We start from the raw sequence: 19,930 nt of genomic DNA on the forward strand, positions 1-19,930 counted from the left end.
ATTTTTCTCTTCCCAAGGCTCAGCCACCTCTAGTGTAAGAAGCCCTTTACTCTCTTGGGTATTCTCCCACCTTCCAGTCTCACCCTGCTTGAACCATATGTTCATCTGCATGTGCTGTTTAAACAGAGCCATGCAGATAGGAAACATCAAGGAACATAAGTTGAACAATAAGTTTTGCAGTTCTACTTTTGTGATTTGTCATGTAAGTCTGCTCAGAAGCTATTATAACAGACCAAAAAAGTATTTCAACATAATGAACTGCAACAGGCAAAATTTTTAGTGATTAATGCATTTTCAATCATCTTACCAGTACCCTGCTTGGGATTCAGTGGGCTGTGTGCTGACAAAGATGATGCTCACAAGAAGTGGAGGCCTGGAGCGGGGGCTGCAGGCTATATCTCTTGGTGAACTCACCAGTTGTTTCAGAGATAAGTCAGTCCACAGCAGTAGAATCCAAATGATTCATCTTCCTCCTCCACTGTCACCTGTTGGGATTCAGTGTAATTAGTGGCTGAAGAGGAAACATCAGCCCAGGGAGAAGCTGAGGACCAAGGACTGCACATTCACTGTGGTACTTTAAGGTGACGTGAGTGAGGAATTGTTTTAGGGACTGCAAAATCCTGAAGCTTGACCCTAGCCAAAATACATTCCTTTGCAAATCACTGGTTCTCAGTTAAGCTACTGGTATTTTCCATATCTGTCAAAGTGAGCTGAGAGCCCATTAACCATAGGCTATCACTTCCCTTATCAGTCAGTTGCAGAAGAGAAAACAGGGGTTGGGCAAGGGATAACACTTGAGTAGTGTAGGGAAACTGTTCAGCTATAGCCTGAACTGATGATTGAGCACCTGGTGAAAGGGTATGGATAGCCCAGGAAGCACAGGTGCAAAAAATTTACCTATGCTTCCCATCTGACCAGAAGGGGTAGATTCTGGGTCCACACTCCCCCTAGCCTTATTTAAGGGCTATATTGGGGAGACAGAATGTCCTTTGGATGAAGATTCCTTCCTAAGAAGGAGTGTTCCACAACTTGGGATCCTCATCACCAGCTGGGTGAGTCAGCCTTTTCTCTGTATATGGCTGTTGGTATTCTCAGAAATGCTTTGCCTGGTATTATAAAGATCTTGTCAGAAGCTGTTTTGCTGCTTCGTAGGGAGGACAGGTAGTAATAAATGTATTAAATTGACGAAAGGAACAATGTTTTCCTAAGCTTCAGATTTTGTGACTGAAAAACAGTTCACTGTGTTTAATATAGTATATAGTTCTGTTTTGTCCCATTATCCTTTGAGATTATTTTCAACCTGGTTGACCTTAACCTGTTCTAAGATACAGTCTGATCTCTGAAAGCCAGTTCACTCCCAAATGCACTTTGAGTGATTTGGGTTCTAAGAAGCATACAACAAAAAGTGAAATGTCAACACTGAGCAACTGTAGGTTTAACCATGATATCTGTTGTCAGTAAAATTACTCAGGGACAAGATTTTAGATAAATGCAAGGAGCACCTCTGAAAAATAAACTACCTGTTCCCCAGAAGTTGGTAAGCCGCAAAATATCATGTAGAAAGCAATTCCTCACTAGAATTGTAATGTGTGGCATGAATTTGTTTTCCCCAAGTCATCAGTTCTTTAAGTCATCAGTATTAATTAGGAATGATATTGACTATTGGATTTTCTATAAAGTTAACATTGTTCTGCTCTTCCACAAAAATAGCCTATTGGTTTTTCAGATCCTGTTAAGATTTGCTATGCCAAATGGTAGCTGTGTCACTCTGTAGGACATGCCTTCAATTTCTGGGGCCTCACATGTGTAGTAGATAGCAAGAGTGCTTTCAAATACATCTCTCGGAAGCTTCTGCTGATGTTTGCAGATAGGAAGTTCAAGATCCTTCTTCCTTGTTCACATAAATAATTAGTGTTCCTGATTTTTTTTTTTTTTTTTTTTTTTTTTTTTTTTTTTTTTTTTTTTTTAGACCACCCTGAATGGATCATTCATTATATCCTACTTTATATCTACACTTACATAAACACCAAATGTTTCTAGTAGGAAGAAAGTGTAGTCCAGTGTTACTGTGCTAGCCTTCAACAAGAGAAATAACTATCCAATGGCCATGTGTTGGGTCTGTGTGGCACTTTGAGGGTGCTGAGGGCTTGCTGGTACTGGTTCTGAAATGGTTCATTGTCTCAGCCTTCCCTTCGTGGCAATGTGACTACGTTCAGAGTAGTCAGAATGAACTTGTCTCCCCACAGAAAACAACCAAACAGACAAAAATAAGGCAAGTGATACTCATAACTGAACAAGTGTTTTGTGAGGAAAATTATCTGCCTGGATCATTCTGGAAAAGAGCTGCCTTAGGACTTAAGTACAGGCAGGCACATAGAAATGGAGTTAGCTTTCTTATCTAATTAGCACATCTCTTGTTCACTGCCAAAACTGAGCTTCAACAGAAATTTCTTTGAAAGATCTTGAAGGCATGAGAACATTTCATAATAATAAAGCGGCCATGACCTGAACTAAGATGTTTGTTTAAACATAGAGTGCTTTTCAGTCAAAGGGATGTAAAAGCTGATACAACTGGAGTGTTGTTGGGTGGGGTTTTTTGTTTTTTGTTTTGTTTTTTTCCAGTAACTTTCAGTACAAATTGTTTGTGGGAAGAAGCACATTTGACCTTTAAGCAAGAATTGTTATTTATTTTTATTAATTTTTACTATGCGTGCCTGCTTCCCCCAGGAATAAAACTAACTGAAATCAGTTCCCCCTGTGTTTATTTAAATGGAGCTGGTTTTTATGATGAGCCTCCAGTCAGCTCTGTCATGTTCAAACGAATGTTCTGAATTATTGTTTTTTCACCCGATTTCACAATCAGCCCTTTGCAACCCACAACACTGTCACTAGCAATCTGACTGAAGGCAAGAAAATTCTTTAATGTCTAAATCGGTTTATACTGGATAATCTCAACACCTTTCAGCAGCAGTAGTATTTAAATACAGCTGAAGAAGAACAAAATAGTGTGTCTGAATTTTAAAGAAGCATTGTGCATCTGTTATTCTTTCTTTCTTCCTAGAATCTTATAATTAATAAGTGTGACATTTGCACTTCTTTTTTTCGCATGTCTTGCTTAAAATTTTGCCTTCTCTTGAGTATAAAGGTTAGTATGTTTTAAGACTGATAGCCTTTGACATAGGAAAGTGGCCATGTTAAAAAGTTGTAAAACTACACATAAATACTGAGCTTAAAAAAACTTGCGTCAAGGAAGCTTAGTAATTTATCTATCAAGTATATCTCTATTGTCCTGTTGCTGTTGATGAGAGTACAAATCCTTGTCTTTTGGAACATCACAGGAATAAAATGGCCACAGACAGCATCCTTACTTACAGCTTGAAGTTCTTTTCCAGTCACTACTTTATATGCTCGTTCTTTCCTTTTCTGTGAGCCTCTCCTTCTTCCCAGTTCTCAAATAAAGGAATCAGAGGTTGTGGATGCCCCATCCCTGAAGGCATTCAAGGCCAGGCAGGATGTAGCTCTGGGCAGCCTGGTTGAGTGGTTAGTAACCCTGCTCATGGCGTAAGGATTGAAACTAGATGATCTTTGAGGTCCTTCTCAACCCAAGCCATTCTATGATCAGGGAGATGGGATTAAGGAAGGCAAGTTGTCAATTTCCATTTTTCATTCAATTATTTTCAATTATTTTTTTTTAATCCTTGTTTCTGTGAAAGTGGAAACCTTTACCAGAGCACTATCTAGGCAAAATCTTCCCATGCGTTTATATGTTGGGATAAAATGCAATGTTTCAACTGTTTTTTTGTTGTTTGTTTGTTTGTTTTTTGGTTTTTTTTTTTCTACAAACATTCCAAATAAAGATGAAGAAAGATTCATAGCATCTCTGTTTATGTAAACGTACCAGGAATTCGAAGCACTAATAACATTAAATAAATAAAATTTACGTCCCTATATTTTCCAGCTGTTGTGCGTCTTGCGATCCGGTCTGATATGCGAGCTGTTCACCAGCAGAGGGCATTGTGCGCATCGGGGAAACGCAGGCTGCAAAAGCAGTCTCGAGAGAAGGGAAAATTCTTCTGACCTTCTTACGGCATTGCAAATTTTAGGAAATTAAGCAGAAGCTTAATACAAGCTGAAACTTCCCAATCACAGGATCTGACATATTTACAAGCACTTCCTCATCTCTGTAGCTCCTGCACAGGGAAAAACAGTAAATGAATTGTTTTTTGTCTGTAAATAATGAGGGAAAACTCTGCTATTAGAACTGAAATTGTGTTTTCATTTTTGAGCAGATGAACAAAAGCTATTCTTTTTAACCTATTCATTGGACAGTTTTTGTTTTCATTTCTCCTACTCTTAGCTGATACTCCCTTTAGTGAACCATATTCTCCCTGTGTCTATATGGATTTTGGTTTGTAAGCACGAAACAGCACTGATTTCCAGCAGTTGAGGTGGCAGCCTTTGAACTACATTAATCAAAAAGATTGGGCAGAAAAGGGAGAATATCTGCCACTGGGGGGGGGGAAAAAAAAGTGCCATAGAGAAATTAATATTTCTTGCTTTCGTTTTACAGGTATGCAGTCTCTTACAAGAACCTTCAATATTATTATTACTATTAATATTACTCATTTCTAAGACCTTAGCAGGTAGACTGCGATTGGATCAATCTTGGAATTTAATTTTTTTTTTTTTTTTTTTTTTTTACTAAGGTTTTTAATAACACTTCTAATAATCCCTTCACTTCAAACATGAAAGCAACATTCTCATGGGCGGAAGAAATGATGTCATCTTGTCTTTTCATCTTTACACTTGGAAAGAAGTTCTCTTACTAATGCTTTTCTGCCAAATAATATCTTGCATTTCTTAGTATGTTGACATTTCTCTCCTGGAGAGTTTTCAGGTTCTCGGAGAAAGCAGCACAAGAGGAGAGTCCAAACACTAATATATTAATGCATAATTCTGTATTACCAAATCTAATATACATTTAAATGCAACATTAATTTATGTGAAACATTCTTTTTAAAAACATACATGAAGTAAAACCGTATTTTCAGTTCAACTTTGCAGGAAAAAAATAGAACACCTATATTTCAGAAATGTGTTAAAGCTTGCCAAATGAACTGCATGATATAATACATTTCTTCCTGGGAAAATACTCAACTGTCACTTAAAAACTGTTTCATCAGCTTCTTTCTTGCCTTACTGAAGTTAACATACAGATGAGTCACTGAACAGTGAGAACTAAAAATACTTATTCAGTGGACTGCATTATTTACACAAGGATGTAAAGAATACTGCAGTCATTTATCTGTTTATTACATAAAGGATTCTAGCTCTTTAAGCTTGTTGATGTGTACATGACATTAAATCTCAAAATGAACATAGCACAATACTTATTTGCTTGTTTGTAAGATCAGTATGTGCAGTGATTAAATCTATTGCTTGGGTATTGCAATTCATATAGGTGATTTTTCAAGGTGATTCCAAAATGCCATTATTGAGAAAGGTGTTTTCACTTGTCTGTTCATCCAATGTGGCCTTGCTTCCTTAAGTGAATAATTCCATAGCAAGTCAATAGTTTACTGTGAAGTGTATCTTGGGAATCTATCTCACATTTGGAAGTTCACATTTAATTTCAGTCCTAAAACTATTTTGTTTCTTACTTTTGGTTGAAAGGACCATATGAAAAATATCTTTCCAATAACAAGATAAGTGCCCAGATATATGCATATAGGTGATGCTCATAATTTACCTTTTCATTCCTTCTGCTTGCTTCAGAACTCAGTGAAACATTTAAATGAGAAAAGTCCTTGTCCAACTAAACCTAAAATGATATTAACTTTCAGCACTGAGACAAATGAAAACGTACTTTGAGTTTAAGCTGACTAATGTTTAGTGACTTCTATGCACCGTCAGTAACTGAGAGCTCTACTCAAAGCCCACCTACAGATATGGGCCCTCTGCAGTTGCACACTGACTTGATGTAAAAGCTTCTGTGGATATTTAAACTGAGGTCTGAAAACAAGCGAAGCTTGTGCTTCGTCTTGCAAGGAAGAAATGATGGGAGGCCTTAAAAATACTTTATATCTCTGATTACCTTTATGACACCTCTTTCCTTTTTTTCTGGGAGTCAACTACATATCACAAATACCTTGTAGCCCAATTGGCATTCAAAAAAGTTAATTAGCCTCACGCTTCTTAAGTGAAAACTTCTGCATCAATTATACATATGAACAAATATGTATGAAATAAATTTGCATCTATATTCTAACTGGTAAGAAACACAGTGGAAAAACTATGCCCTGTAGCCAAAGGTTGACCTTCCACAAAAGCTTTGAGTAGTTATTGTTACTCCATCATTCACAAGTCTATGATTTATGAGTGTTTTTCTTGGTGGGAAGTGCTTTTTTCACACCTCTGTTTCTTTGTGATAGGCAATAGGTACAGGAGAGTTGCTAGAAGCCAGCCCAGACTATAGTAAGGCCTGGACAAAAGAAATGTTGAGCATAATCCACATAGAGAGAACTACACTAATACCAGAGCTACTGACAATAGAAAGAACTGCCGAGTCTATGGCAGCAGCTGGAGGGAGTCTAGGAGATGAAGAGAAAGGACTCTAAGTTTGATCTGCAGAGATCTGCCTCTGCATCACTTGGAATGAACTCCTTTAATGAAGTTTGCCACTTTATTAACATTTGAACTATTCCTAAGGTACTCTATCAAGATATGAAAGTTGGCTTTAGCTCCTTTAAGTGGGTACTAGATAACTTGCAGTAAAAAAACTTCTCCCATGACTAATGAGGATAAGGATAATAGCATTTTTTTTCCTCAGCGTGCTGACTGTGAGAATAAATTAGATGTTCAGATACTATAGCAATGCATCCTAGTTTAATCCTAGATCAAAAAGAATTTTGAAAACAAACAGTATTCCATTATTTTTTTTTTAGACAGTAATGATATAAAAATTTCTTTTCAATAGCTATGAATTCTCTTACAGAGAGAACTTGTAGATGAAAAGCCCCAGAAATGTTAAGAGCAATTATAGGGAAGGACTTGAATTAGTTGAGAGCAGAATGGCTAAAGAGGATGCTATTAAATTAATAAGTGATTTACACTGCACAGTTCTGCAGCCAGAGAAGCGACTACCAGCATGCTCAGTTTGGTCTCTTCAAAATGCCTGGAGTGAGGCTCTAAGTTGAAAAGTGATTATGTAAAAATAGCACTTCCTACTCAGCAGATCTGTTCTTGTGTGCTTTAGTGGAGAGAAAAAAAAACATCACTATATCTTCACTGCTGAGCCACCCTGTCTCTAGGGGAAGAAAGTGGATTATAGTCTAGTTTATGCAACTTCATCAAAATCACCATTTTAAAGCTATAATGTACCTAGGAAAAAGCCATCATTTCAAAATTGTGTCCTTTGAAATCGGACCTGCATAACCTCATTACCTCCAGCTGAATGGAAATAAATGAAATGAAAGGAAATAAATCCTTCAGATTGAAAAATCATGATTGGACTACTTCCAGCTTCCTGTCATTGCCCAAACTAATCAAGCTATTTTCACCCCCAGGTGGAAAATGAAAAGAAAGTGAGAGATAATGATTATTCTTTTTTAAATATTTGGCAGGTAGACTCAGAGCTATATAAGTTTCAAGAGGTTACATGAGGACTACAGAAGGCTAATAGCATGATAACAGCTGCTAGCACAGGGATGTAAGCAATACAAACATCAGATTCGTGCAGTTTGGCCAGCTTGTTGCCAAGGATGTCAGACTCCTGAGTGATGGAGAGAGCTTCGCCACAGTCAACATTGTCTCCAGCTTCCAAAGGGTTGGTATTCCACAACAAAATGTTCCTCTTTCTGTCTTTCAAAATAAGTTTTATTTAGCAGTGTAATTGTTTTGTTTTTTTTCAGAGGAGGAGGATGTTTTTTTTTTTTTTTTTAAAAAAAAAAAAAAAAAAAGGGGGGGGGAGGAGGGGGAAGTGCTATTCTTAACACTATAAAGTATATACCTAGAATCTAGCCAGCGATTCAAAAGGATACTTTAATCATTTTTGTCCATTACATGCTCATTAGAGGTGAGTGTATTTACATGTTTAATATGCAGCTAATCTGCAAAAACTTCTTTGATCATAGGCATTTGTCCTCAAAGCTGTGCCGAAAATCTCATCTCTAGATAACCTAATGTGTGAAGTGATGAATTTGTTTTCAAGTCCCTTACGGAATGCCTTCCACTTTTTTTCACTTCAAAATAAAACACCTACCTAACAAGTGATCCTCCTCTCCTGAACATTGTCTTTAAATATAAAAAAAAAATCATACCCAAATCCTTCCCTTAGGGTTTTGCCTGACATTTCTCTTAGAACATATCTGAGGAGGAAAACTAATGGCATTATTTTATAGACACAATCCTTTTCTAAAGGAGCAGAAACGTCTATGCATTTCTCCTTCCCATCTGTAATACAAATCATTCCAGTAGACCTAATAACTCTGAATCACATCAGCTAAAAGCCTGAAGCTTTAGACTTAGAAGGTTGATCTACTCTACTGTACTTATTGCAAATGGTCAAACACTAGGGAACTATATAAATTTGGAGGGGAAAAAAAAAAAAAAAAAAAAAAAAAAAACACTTGTAGGTTTGGATAGAAGCCATTTCAGCATTGGACATTTTGCAATATGCTCTGGACTGAGGTCTGTTACATTAGATTTAGATATGACCAATTAGTTTTTTTTTTAAAAAAAAAAAAAGCCAGGCTTTTTTTTTTTGTCTTAATGTGTTCTTACAGAATGAATGTTTTCCAAGCAACAAACAAGCTTGCAATTATTATCTTCTTCTTCTAAAAAAAAAAAAAAAAATTCTCATGTCTCTACAAAAAAAAAAAAAAAGCTTTTTTCTGAAATAAGCATCTACCTGAGTTTAATAAAAAAAAAAAAGGTGGGGGGGAAGGTGAGAGAAACCCAGTTTTGCAATTCCTTTATGTATTTAGAGAGTAGCATTTGCTTTGAATCCCCTGAATGCATCTTGGAAATCTTTCAAGCATGGTCTGTGTGTTTACTGAGGAAGCACTGAGTAGTCCTTACAGTACCAGACATACTATCATTAGAGGGTTTAGACCTCTGGCAAATGAGGTATGCTGTCAGTAATGTATCTGGAGTCAGTACTGTCAGCAAAGCACTTCTTTGTGCCCTAAAATTGAAGTACCCTAATAGAGCCCCTCAGACAAAAAACAAAAACAAGCAAAGCTTAGAGCTGCAGTAAGATTCTCAGGTCCTATCAATATTGCTCTAATGTTTTTTTGCAGGCTGCTCCTTAGAGTTCCCACTGCAGCTCTCGTGTATACCTGAGTAGACTGGGGTCTGCATGTCAGCAGTATGCCTCATCAGGGTCTTGAAGGAATAACCCATTTTGCACAATCATTGTCATGATGGGAGAAGAAAATGTACTGACTTTTTTTTTTTTTTTTTTTTGCCAGAAGACTCATATTCTTTGCAAAACATATTCTTTTTTCTACCTGGGACAAATTTGTAGAAGCAGATTTACTGAGAAGAATTCTGACGCTTTCCTGGCAGTGATGCTTAGTGAAAGCAGTTAAATTTTTGCTGTAGATGAAATTTGTAAAAACTCATGAAAACAGTTTTTGAACTCATCCCCTAAAGACAAGTCTAAACAGAAATGTCAGGATTATAATTTTTTTATTTACTTCAGGCACTGTGTTCAGTGTACACTCCTTACAGTTTAATAGTAAAATAAACTTATAAATAAAATAAATAGTAAATTAAATCTTCTTTTCACAGAAAAAGAACATGACTTTAACTGTTGCCTCTGATTTTTACCTTTCATGGAATCATAAAATAGTTTGGGTTAGAAGGGATCTTAAAGAACGTCTATGTGTTGTGGGCAGGGACACCTTCCATTCTATAGGGTTGCTTATGGCTCCGTCCAAACTGACTTTGAACACCTTCAGTAATGAGACATCCAAAGCTTCGCTCAGCAACCTGCATCAGTTCCTCACCATCCTCTGAGTAAAAAATGTCTTCCTAATGTATAATCTAAATCTACTGTGTTTTAGTTTGAAACCATTCCCCCTTGTCCTATCACAATACTTCTCTGTTCAACTTTTCCGCAAGCTCCCTTTAGATACTGGAAGGCCACAGGGAGATCTCAGAGCTTTCTCTTCTCCAAGCAAAACAACCCAGGTCCGTTAGCCTGTCTTTTTTGGAGAGATGCTCCACCCCTTTGATCATCTTTGTGGCCCTACTCTGGACCCATTCCAACAGCTCCAATGCCCTTTCTGTGCTGGAGGACCCTGATCTGGATGCATTGTTCAAGATGCACCTCACAAGTGCAGAGCAAGGATGGACAATTACCCTTCCCTGCTGGCCACCCCTTTTCTGATGCAGCTCGGGATATATTTGGCCTTCTGGGCTGCACAAACAAACTGCTGGTTTGTATCCAGCTTTTTTCCACCTTTGCCTCTGCAAAGCAGCTCTCAATCCTTCCATCACCCAGTTTGTATTGATGTTTGAGGTTTTAAAATTGCCTGAACAGGATAGCTGTCATGTGACTTTATCAGGAGACAGTTTTGGTTTTAGTGTTTTCAAGTTGAAGTCTTCTCCAAAATCTGGCAAGAATGGACAAAAATGGCAGATATGCCTGTTTAGCCCAATTCCCCTGAAACAGGTAAAAGAGCGTCAAGAGTAAAGCTAAGGGCTTTACTCTTTACTGTCATGAGCTACAGATCATTCTCTACCATCATTGGTAACAATGAAGGCTCACGATACAGAAACTGTTAGAGGAAATCAACAATATTTAGGGCTCTCTAGAGTAGCAGAAAACTCTGTGCTAAGAGGAGATCTAGACATGGTACAATCTGGTCATTTCTGCTATATAAACAAACTTTTGTATTTGTTTCAGTGAGTGCACCAGTTTCAGAGAAAGTTCACAGGCAATTTTCATCGAATGAAGCAGCATCGAACGAAGCAGGGAGTTCAGGCTGTCATATCTGACAAAACTCACTTTCAGTGCAATGATTTTCATATACTCTGTCTCCTAAATGAACTTTGGATGCCTGTCATTTAATTTCTTCATGGTATAATCAGTTAAAAGCTGCTTCAGATGACAACTTAATGAAGGCTGATCTTGTGAAAACAGAACTGAACAAGGTGACAAGAAATTAGAATGCTATTCTTGGTTTCCTGCATTTTGTCTAATTCTGAGAAATTTGTTTAACCTTGCCAATCCTCACCGTACTCTCTTTAAAGTATGGATAATGATACATGCCTATTCTACAGAGACCTGGGAAGATAATTATTTTTACATTGAAAAGCTGTGGGAATGAGAAGTATCATTACTTCTCTCTTATTTAATTGTATTAAAATTATCCTTCAACTTCTGTTAGAATCTTTGGCATTAAACGTAACAGAAGTGGATAGAAGTAATGAATGCCATGGTCCGTTATTTTCTCTATGGATGTAGGTGTTTGCATATGTGAGATGACTGGCAGATCTAGGACCTTTTAGAAATGTAGACCATATCTTCTGTTGAATAGAGGAAGAATCTCTACCAAATTCATATAACCTTTTGAGTTTACATTCTTCCCAGACAGTTCTGGGAGCTTTTGGTCTTTGCGAGCATTATGGTGCTGCTCTGGTATTTGCACTGTGAAGAGAAGTCATCTAAAAATAGGCTAAAAGAATCAGTTCCCCTAGCATTAATGTCCCAGTTGGAAGAATAACAGCAGTAGGGTGCCAACTAAACACAGATCTCTCTGCAAGATTTTAATAAACTTTCCTTACTATTGTGCTGACATAAATATTTCAAAGGTAGTTTTGTGTTTGTTTATTATGAGTCAATTTTAAGATCTATCCAAGATTTCACTGAAAATTAGTAACAATTATGACTCATGTGACATATCTCCTCCCTTCTTTATGCTAAAGACCATGTTTCTCAAAGCAATTCTCATAAAATCAGAAGACATGTCAGCATGAAGATTACCACAGACATCAGAAGGTCAGAAGCCATTTGATCTGTTAAAAGACAACACTGATAGCTGAGATACATGGGTGAGATGCAATAATAAAAATATATAATGATGTCCCTGACTTCAAGAATTGAAGTGTTACTGACCTTTGCAATATCACCACCTTTGGGTGTTACTGGCTTCTACTTTAACAGAAATAAATTGTGTGTAAGAAGAATCCTTTAAATATCATTACATATTAGCCATAACGAAAAATGTTTACCAGAGTTCATTTTCATGTATATTTATAGGTTTTGATGTCTTCAAATGCAGTGATGTTGAGTAAGCTGGTTTAAAATTTCTGAATTTCAACCTGCTAATAAGTCAAATTTTATCATAGCATCCTTGGAAAGTAAATAGTATGCCTTCCTAGGAAGGCAATTAGCATTACTCGATTGCTGGGTCTTCACCTTTCCATGTTGAATGAGGAGTGTGCTTCATTTATGTAACATTACAATCCCTGCGGCTCAGTCACAAATCCACGTGCTTATTAAAGCCTGGGTTCTCAGTATGATTCTGTTTTGAAATCTAGATTCTGAGATGTATGGTTTTGCTCCTCTGAAACAGCTGAGCTAGTTAAGCAAAGCCATACAAACACTACAACCATGTACTTGGTTTCTATTGCAGAAAAAAATGATTAACCTGTGATAAAAGAAATGGATTCTAATGCTTGAAGGGAATCAGTAAATGATTTAAACAGAGGTTCTGTTAGATTGTTCTTACATCTTAATCACCAGGAGAAGGAAGAGCTACTGCTATTTTCTCTGATGATTCTTCCTGGCTACAGGCTAGAAAGTCAGAATAAAAGAAGGTAATGCATTGACTTTATTAATGTCAATGATAATAAAGATAGTAGGAAAGGAAAAGCCACAAAAAGCCTTGGGGTCACGTAGCTAGGTGATCATGTAACAGCAACACACTGGTAAAATGCAAGGAATTGAAGCCACCCTGACAGTCAAGCTCTAGAGGGCCCAGAAGTTCTATATAGGAAACTTCACAGAAATTGTTAAAGATCTGGGATAAAGATGAATTGAGCTCTAAAGTTGCTTCTGTGCAATAACAGAAAAGAATAAAATGTAAGCTGGAATTAAAAAAAAAGCATAAAAATTGTTCAGAATTGCTTTTAGATCTTTACGATACATCTTTCATTGTGAATTACTAAAATCTGTTTCTACAAAATAAGATACTTCTACCATTTCCTCTACACAGCTGAGGTTCAGGAAATAACTGCAATTCCTCAAGTCCTTTCATTTATTTATTTGTAATAAAAAGTATTCTTAAATCATCCTTTAAAGAAACTGGTGACGTTTTGGAAGGTAGAAGACTATCATAAAATATATGAAGACAGTAGCCTTCAAATAAATATATTTTGATGTTAGAAGATGTGTTTGAACAAAGCAGCGTGTAATTAAATAGCCTTAGTTATGTGGGTTTCTGGGGGAATGGTTGGCTTTGTTCTTTCATTAATTTTGTTCAGCTGTTTTTTTATACATGCATATAGTTTCACTTTTAATCATAGAATCATATGATTCTATATAGAATGGCTTGGGTTGGAAGGGACCTCAAGGATCATGAATTTCCAACCCCCCTGCCACATGCAGGGCCACTAACCTCCATATCTAATACTAGACCAGGCTGCCCAGGGACCCATCCACTCTGGCCTTGAACACCTCCAGGGACGGGGCATCCATCCACAACCTCTCTGGGCAATCAAGACAAACATCATTCATTGACTACAGTTAAGTCAATTCTGATACAATTTAAGTTTTTGTGTTTATTGCCACAGCTAGATTTCTTTGTAATCTACAGTATGCTTTTAGGTCTGTTTTTTCAATATGTGATATGTGAAGCACTAAAGCACCTCAAAAAATAGCTATATACAGACCTTAAAAAAGGAAGAGACAACAGAAATAATTAGTGGGTTTTCTCTAATATCAACTTCTTGTTGCCTATGCCTTATAAAATATTTTTACACAAATGTAGATTCTGACTGAGTATATCTTAGAAAAAGCAAAAAAAAATACAGCAACAGAGTTTTTAAAAGTGCATTTCTTAGGGAAGAAAAAAGAGGCCTTTTTTCCTTGCCTTTTTTCTTGCTTCAATAGTGGAGAAGTAAGTGATAGAGAAGTTAACTTGGCACATAAAATGTATAATTATATTTTTAGCATATTGAAATTTCAATTGTTTCAGGATCAGATTCTGCAATTGCTATTATGTGTAGCCTAATACTAATGGAATACTTTTATACTGTTCTCAAGCTATACTGAAGACTTTCTTGCAACTGAAAGGCTCAACACACAGAATTAGAAGTATTACGTAGGCATAAACTTAGTCTAAGATGTAGTCCCATTTATTCCAGGCTGCTGTTTTATTTGATGAGAAGTTCCAGCCTTTAGCAGATGAATTTTCACATTATCCAAAAAGACAATCAAACAAATCTTCCTCTCTCAGACCTGTGTTTTTTTCAGTGAAGTTTTTCTTTTCATGTAATTGTATGAAAAGTTAAAGAGGGATTTAAGGACCTTCAATCCTTATGAAGGCGTATAATTGTTTTATTCCCAAATATTTGATTATTTAGTTTTTAACTCCTTTGGTAGAAAATTGAGAACTGTCAGGAATCAGGATGGAACATGATTTAAAGGGTGGAGACTTAACATGCTTATTCAGACCTTCTAGAGTACAAAATGTTCATTCCTGTTATTACATGTAAGAATGAATTGGCTTCGACAGGATCTTTCACTAGCTAGCATCTTTCCCTTATTGCATACAGCTTAACTCAAGACTTGGCACAAACACAGGTTTGCTTACTTGACCTTGTCTTGAACATTAAGATCCATGTGTTAGGCCAAATGAAACAAATGAGAAAAAAAATCACAAATTTACTTGTTACCACAGCAGATCATATGAAACAATCAGATTTTTGTTTGATGGACCTTTAATATGACTAAGCAGTACAATGTTAATCTTGTTAATATACACTGCACTAACATATTTACTGAAAAGTGTTGCCTGCCAAATGAAAATGTGGAAGAGTTCTATTTGGGCTTGATACTTTGAAAAGCATAATATCAGGGCTGAGTGCACCAATTGGCCTTGGCAGGCCTGATGAGCCGCATCGGGGACCTCCACTCCCAGTTCTGTCCATGGTGCCAGGAGATCTACTTAAACTCAGGTTGCTCTACACTACTACCTCCATCTCTGTACTGTTTGGATTCCCTGGCTTCACCTTGGCTCTGGCTTCTTGCTTTGCTTTTTTCTTGTGATTGCTGGGTTGCTTATAGTAGTGTTAGAAATGAAACTAGAGATGTGGATTTTTTGACACATTAACAATATGCAGACAGCTTTTCTCATCTTTCCCACTTAAAAGTAGAATATAAGAAACAGATACCTAATGGATACTCTTAAGTGAATGGTATTACTTGAAAGACTCTTAAATTATTGCATGTAGGTTGGTTGATTATCCATGGAATTATGTATTGTTCCACATTTAATAAAATCAGGCAAAAATACAGGAAAGCTCCCAGCATCTGTTAATTTCAGAATAAAATTCAGCTATTAGTTAAGATGCAAAATATAGTAACTTCCTTCTAACTGACTCATTTAAGTGAAGCTCATAGACTATTTGGCTTCAAAGTATTAGTCATGATGAGTTATAATTTTCTCAGTTTAAGGGTTGTGTTGCTTGTAAAAAAATAGCATCATAAATTTAGCATAACACCCTCTTGATTTAAGCAAAGAATAACAAAAAAGTCTGTTGTTGACTCACTGTCACTTACAGCTAGATTAAAATCAATACAATTTCTTGGAGAATGTCTTGGGCTTGCAGTTTACAATCCATGAATAGGACAGAGGTGACACTTTCTGCTGAAATATTCATATTGTGTTGTACTAATATACTTCTGAGACAAGTTACAAAATGCTAAAGGAATGCTGAAGGAAGATGCATCTTTTCCCATTAGAGTCATGGAAAAAAAAAATGTAATTGAAGCAGGTGTTCATAATTCTTTTCTTAAATGGCTAAAAGATCCCCATTTGTAAAATATCTACTGATGAGATACAGGACGAACACTAGTCTTGGTAACAATTTTTTTTACTTTTATTTTTTAACATTCGATTGTGTAACTGGATGTTATAGCGTGTCAACCATTCTCTGTATCAATGTGCTATGTTTATGAAAAAAATTTGGTTATATAATTATCAGAGATTCCAAGCCACTGGAACCCTTCCATTATGATGTTCTCAAATTTGCTCCTAACAGAAGAAGATGAAGGCCTGGGCAGTAAATTGGAAAAGTAACCTGAAGTAAGTTCATATAGTAAATAGATCGTAAGAGAGATATCTTGAGGCCAATGGCAACAGATTCCAATTCATTTCAGACATTTTTATATTTCAGTTAAAAACTATGCGTATTTCTAGCACGTGCTTTCAATGTTTAAAAATATAAGCTGAGAATAACTTATGTTCTGGCAGCTGAAATTATTTCATACCCCTGGCTATGAGTCATTCTTTGCCAACACCCAGTAGCACTCCCAACATGACTGCTCCAGAACCTGAGAATACTAACACCAGCCTAGCAGAGGACTCCATGACAAGTGAAGAAAACATCTTGCACTCTCCCATCCAGATGTATCATTTTGGCTAAATATCACTGCTATTCCTGCTTACTCAGGGCTGTTAAAAGAAAAAAGAAAAGGAAAAAAAAAAAAGAGTTTCTAAGTTTCTGCTATCATGTTTCCTTCTCGAATAGGACAGGTGATAGTTGTGATGGCTTACATGAAGTATGAGATTTGGGATGCATGGTAGATTTCAGACATCCCAAATAAATGTATGTGACTAAAGACCCAGCACATTTTATTTGGAACTGATTCTATTTGCTTTAGAGGAGCACAATCACAATCCACAGAATGTGTAAGTGTTCAAAAGCTTAATGCAATTTATGTCTGAGAAGAGAGTATTTCAGAATCTACAGCCATGATAATTTCAGTTAAAAAAAAAAATACATACCTTTGGGACACATTATTCTGATCTTAAATATGATCAACATACAACCACTTGTATCTAAGACTTATCCTGGGTTTGTGTATCCAAACTGCAGCAGGCCAAAGATGAAGAGACACTACAGCTTGCAAAATTATATCTCATCAGTCTTACAGGTAATATCTATCAAGTTTCATCTGTAAATGTGGCACCCTACAAATGTGACTAAACCACTTCCAGAGCCAGGTCACACAAGAAAGCAGTGTAGCTGCATTCCTGCTTCAGAGAACCTCATCAACAGCCTACAGAGCCAACCTGATCTTTTCCTAGGTGTGTAACTGGAGGTTACAATATTGACATACAACTAGGCAGTCAGACAACTCCATTATAGCCTTACTGTCAGCGGGTTGGTGCTGCTTACACAGCTGAACAGACTCAACTTGGCTTTGGCACTTTGTGGAAGCTTCCTGGGAACTGGAGCACTACCTACTATAAATCACTGGAAACAGCATGGTAGTTGTTGGGATATATAAGAGAGCAACGGAAAAACAGAAGAGAGGCTGCAATATCTAGGAGAAAAGAATTAACACCTGATACATGTTAAAAGTACAATGAGCAGGCCAAACATTTAAGGTAAAATGAACTATTTTTCAGAAGTGATTTCATTACTTTTCCTTCTGTAATTCCTCTTTGTAATTTTCTCGAGTGCAGTATTTTTAGTTTAGAGACACTATATTAATGTGGGAATACTGTCAGTCTAGCTAAGCTTTTCTTTTAGGAGCACCTTAAAAATTAGCATATCTATCTAAACTGCTAAAAGAGAGATTACCCCATCGTTAACTAACCACACATGAATGAGAGAGGTGGACAGAGACCTCACAACAACTGTAGACCTCACTCCAAGCACTTAGGCATAATGTACTCAAAACTTATATAAGGAATGTACCTTTGTTCTGTTGGGTGTGCACATTAAAAAGGAAATATTCTCTGGGCATCCGGGGCCTTATTTAAGAATGCCTGCTTCTTACTACCCACATTTGTTTCAAGGAGTTTTGTTTGGGTCGAGGTTTGTCTGGCAACAGGAAGACCAAATGTTTGAGACAGGAGAAAAACACTACAGGTCTTCTGCATTTCAGAGCACTCTTCCTGAAACGGGCTATGCCAGTGACTACACATGATACTGTCTGAGGTATGTGCTCACTGTATCTTCTTCCCAGAAATAATACATGCTATAGAGAACAGAGGACAATATCTGAAAAGTGTAATTGCTACTTATACAGCACATGCTCTGTGTGCTCCACACTGTAAAATGATCAATCAAGGCTTGTCAAGAATGAAAATCCACAAAAATAAAAGAAGGCAATGAAATAAAATAATAGGGGAAAAAGTAAGAGCTCAGTGCACATAGTCTTTTATCTAGGATAAGGCATATGAAAAGAGAGCAACTGTAGTTTTAAAATGCTTGATAATTAAAGCTGAAACAAAAAACAGAGTAAGATTAGATTGAAGGAAGGAAGTCTAGCAAGGTTGGGGAAACTTGAAAAAAATTAGTTACATGTAAAACAAATAAGAAACAGGATGTTGCACTTCATAAAGTTACACAAAGTTAAAAGATTTAAGCATAAAAAATATAACAGCTTTCAGTGTAGTTCATGGTATAAAGACACTTTATTTTGTGGACTAGAAGTAAAGCAGCAACTTCTGATCTTCAAATGAATCTAAATGTTCCACTAAGTGTGAAGTCAGAAATAAATGAACTCTTCTTATCCTACTTGCTGCTGTTGGTGAAGCTATTTGTTCAGAGTTCCTCAGCTGCAACGTTTTCAGTTTCTAATGGGTGTGCTACATTAGCATGACACAAGAAATAGAGACTGCAACTACCATTAAGTGAAAACCGGTAGTCCTGCCATCACTTTTTTTTTTCCAGCTTCACTGATATAATAGCACATAATGGATGTTTTCAATCAGATAAAAGACAAAAGAAACAAAAACATTCGATTTTCAAGAGCGGGTAATGCTGAATCTTTCATAATTATTTCACTCGATTGACCACTAACAATTGAAGCTATTTGATGGAATACAAAATCTTAACATTTCCCTTGTTTAAAAATAACTTTCAATTTTTGTCTTTTTTTTTTGTTTAAATTACATTGTTTATAAAATACGTTTATAAACAATATAAAATCATGTCACTCAAGTCAGTTCATCTAAATACATAGAGGATACCCAGGGATAAAGCTTTAAACAGAAATACAGCTCTATAGAACAGGTTATCTGGCTACATATCCATAGTATCTTAAATGAAACTCATATTCTATGTTCACTCATTACTTATTACTTTATCACTTTATTATCACTTCTTACTTTTTTGGGGATACTTCTTATGTGTGTTTTTCAGAACACATGACAACCCAATAGTAACTACATCCTGTTTTACTTTTCATATTTAAGCCTATGCCCTTCATGAAGTATTAGTTGAAATCTCAGGCACAAGTAACTTTTCATTAGAAAGAGATTTTAATTGTTTAGTTTTCAAGGCCAAAATCAATTACTTCTTCCAACAGTAAATATCCATAATTAAAATCGTTCTGGGATTTGTTTCTATTTTTGTACTCTATGTCTTTTTCACTCATCTAGAAGAAAAGCAGTAGATTTAGGATAGATAAAGGAATAAATTTTTGGAGTGGGGGTGGTGAGGCACTGGAATAGGTAACCTAGTGCTGTGGTTGATGCCCTCTGATCCTGGAAACTTTCAAGGCAAGGCTGGATCAGGCCCTGGGGGCAACCAGATCTAGTTGTGGTGTTCCTGTTCATTGCAGGGGAGTTGCACTAGATGGCTTTCAGAGGTGCCTTCCAATTTTGAGGATTCCATGATTCTAAAAGCAAATGTAAATGTAAAAGCTAGAATGAAAAATCACTCTTTCAAAATGATAATG

General features: G+C 36.5%; 1 long non-coding RNA gene across 2 annotated transcripts; it reads left to right on the forward strand.

The window, feature by feature from the left end:
- Positions 1 to 951: 951 nt before the first annotated feature.
- Positions 952 to 11,256, forward strand: LOC125691322 (uncharacterized). Of its 2 annotated transcripts, none has more exons than XR_007376088.1 (3): positions 952 to 1,052; positions 7,623 to 7,825; positions 10,913 to 11,256. It is a non-coding gene; the product is annotated as an uncharacterized LOC125691322 (long non-coding RNA). The 2 variants fall into 2 exon arrangements; XR_007376087.1 differs by lacking the exon at positions 10,913 to 11,256 and adding an exon at positions 9,300 to 9,849.
- Positions 11,257 to 19,930: the final 8,674 nt, after the last annotated feature.

The sequence above is a fragment of the Lagopus muta genome, chromosome 3 (assembly GCF_023343835.1).
Source record: "Lagopus muta isolate bLagMut1 chromosome 3, bLagMut1 primary, whole genome shotgun sequence".
In the NCBI taxonomy this organism is placed as follows: Eukaryota; Metazoa; Chordata; class Aves; order Galliformes; family Phasianidae; genus Lagopus; species Lagopus muta.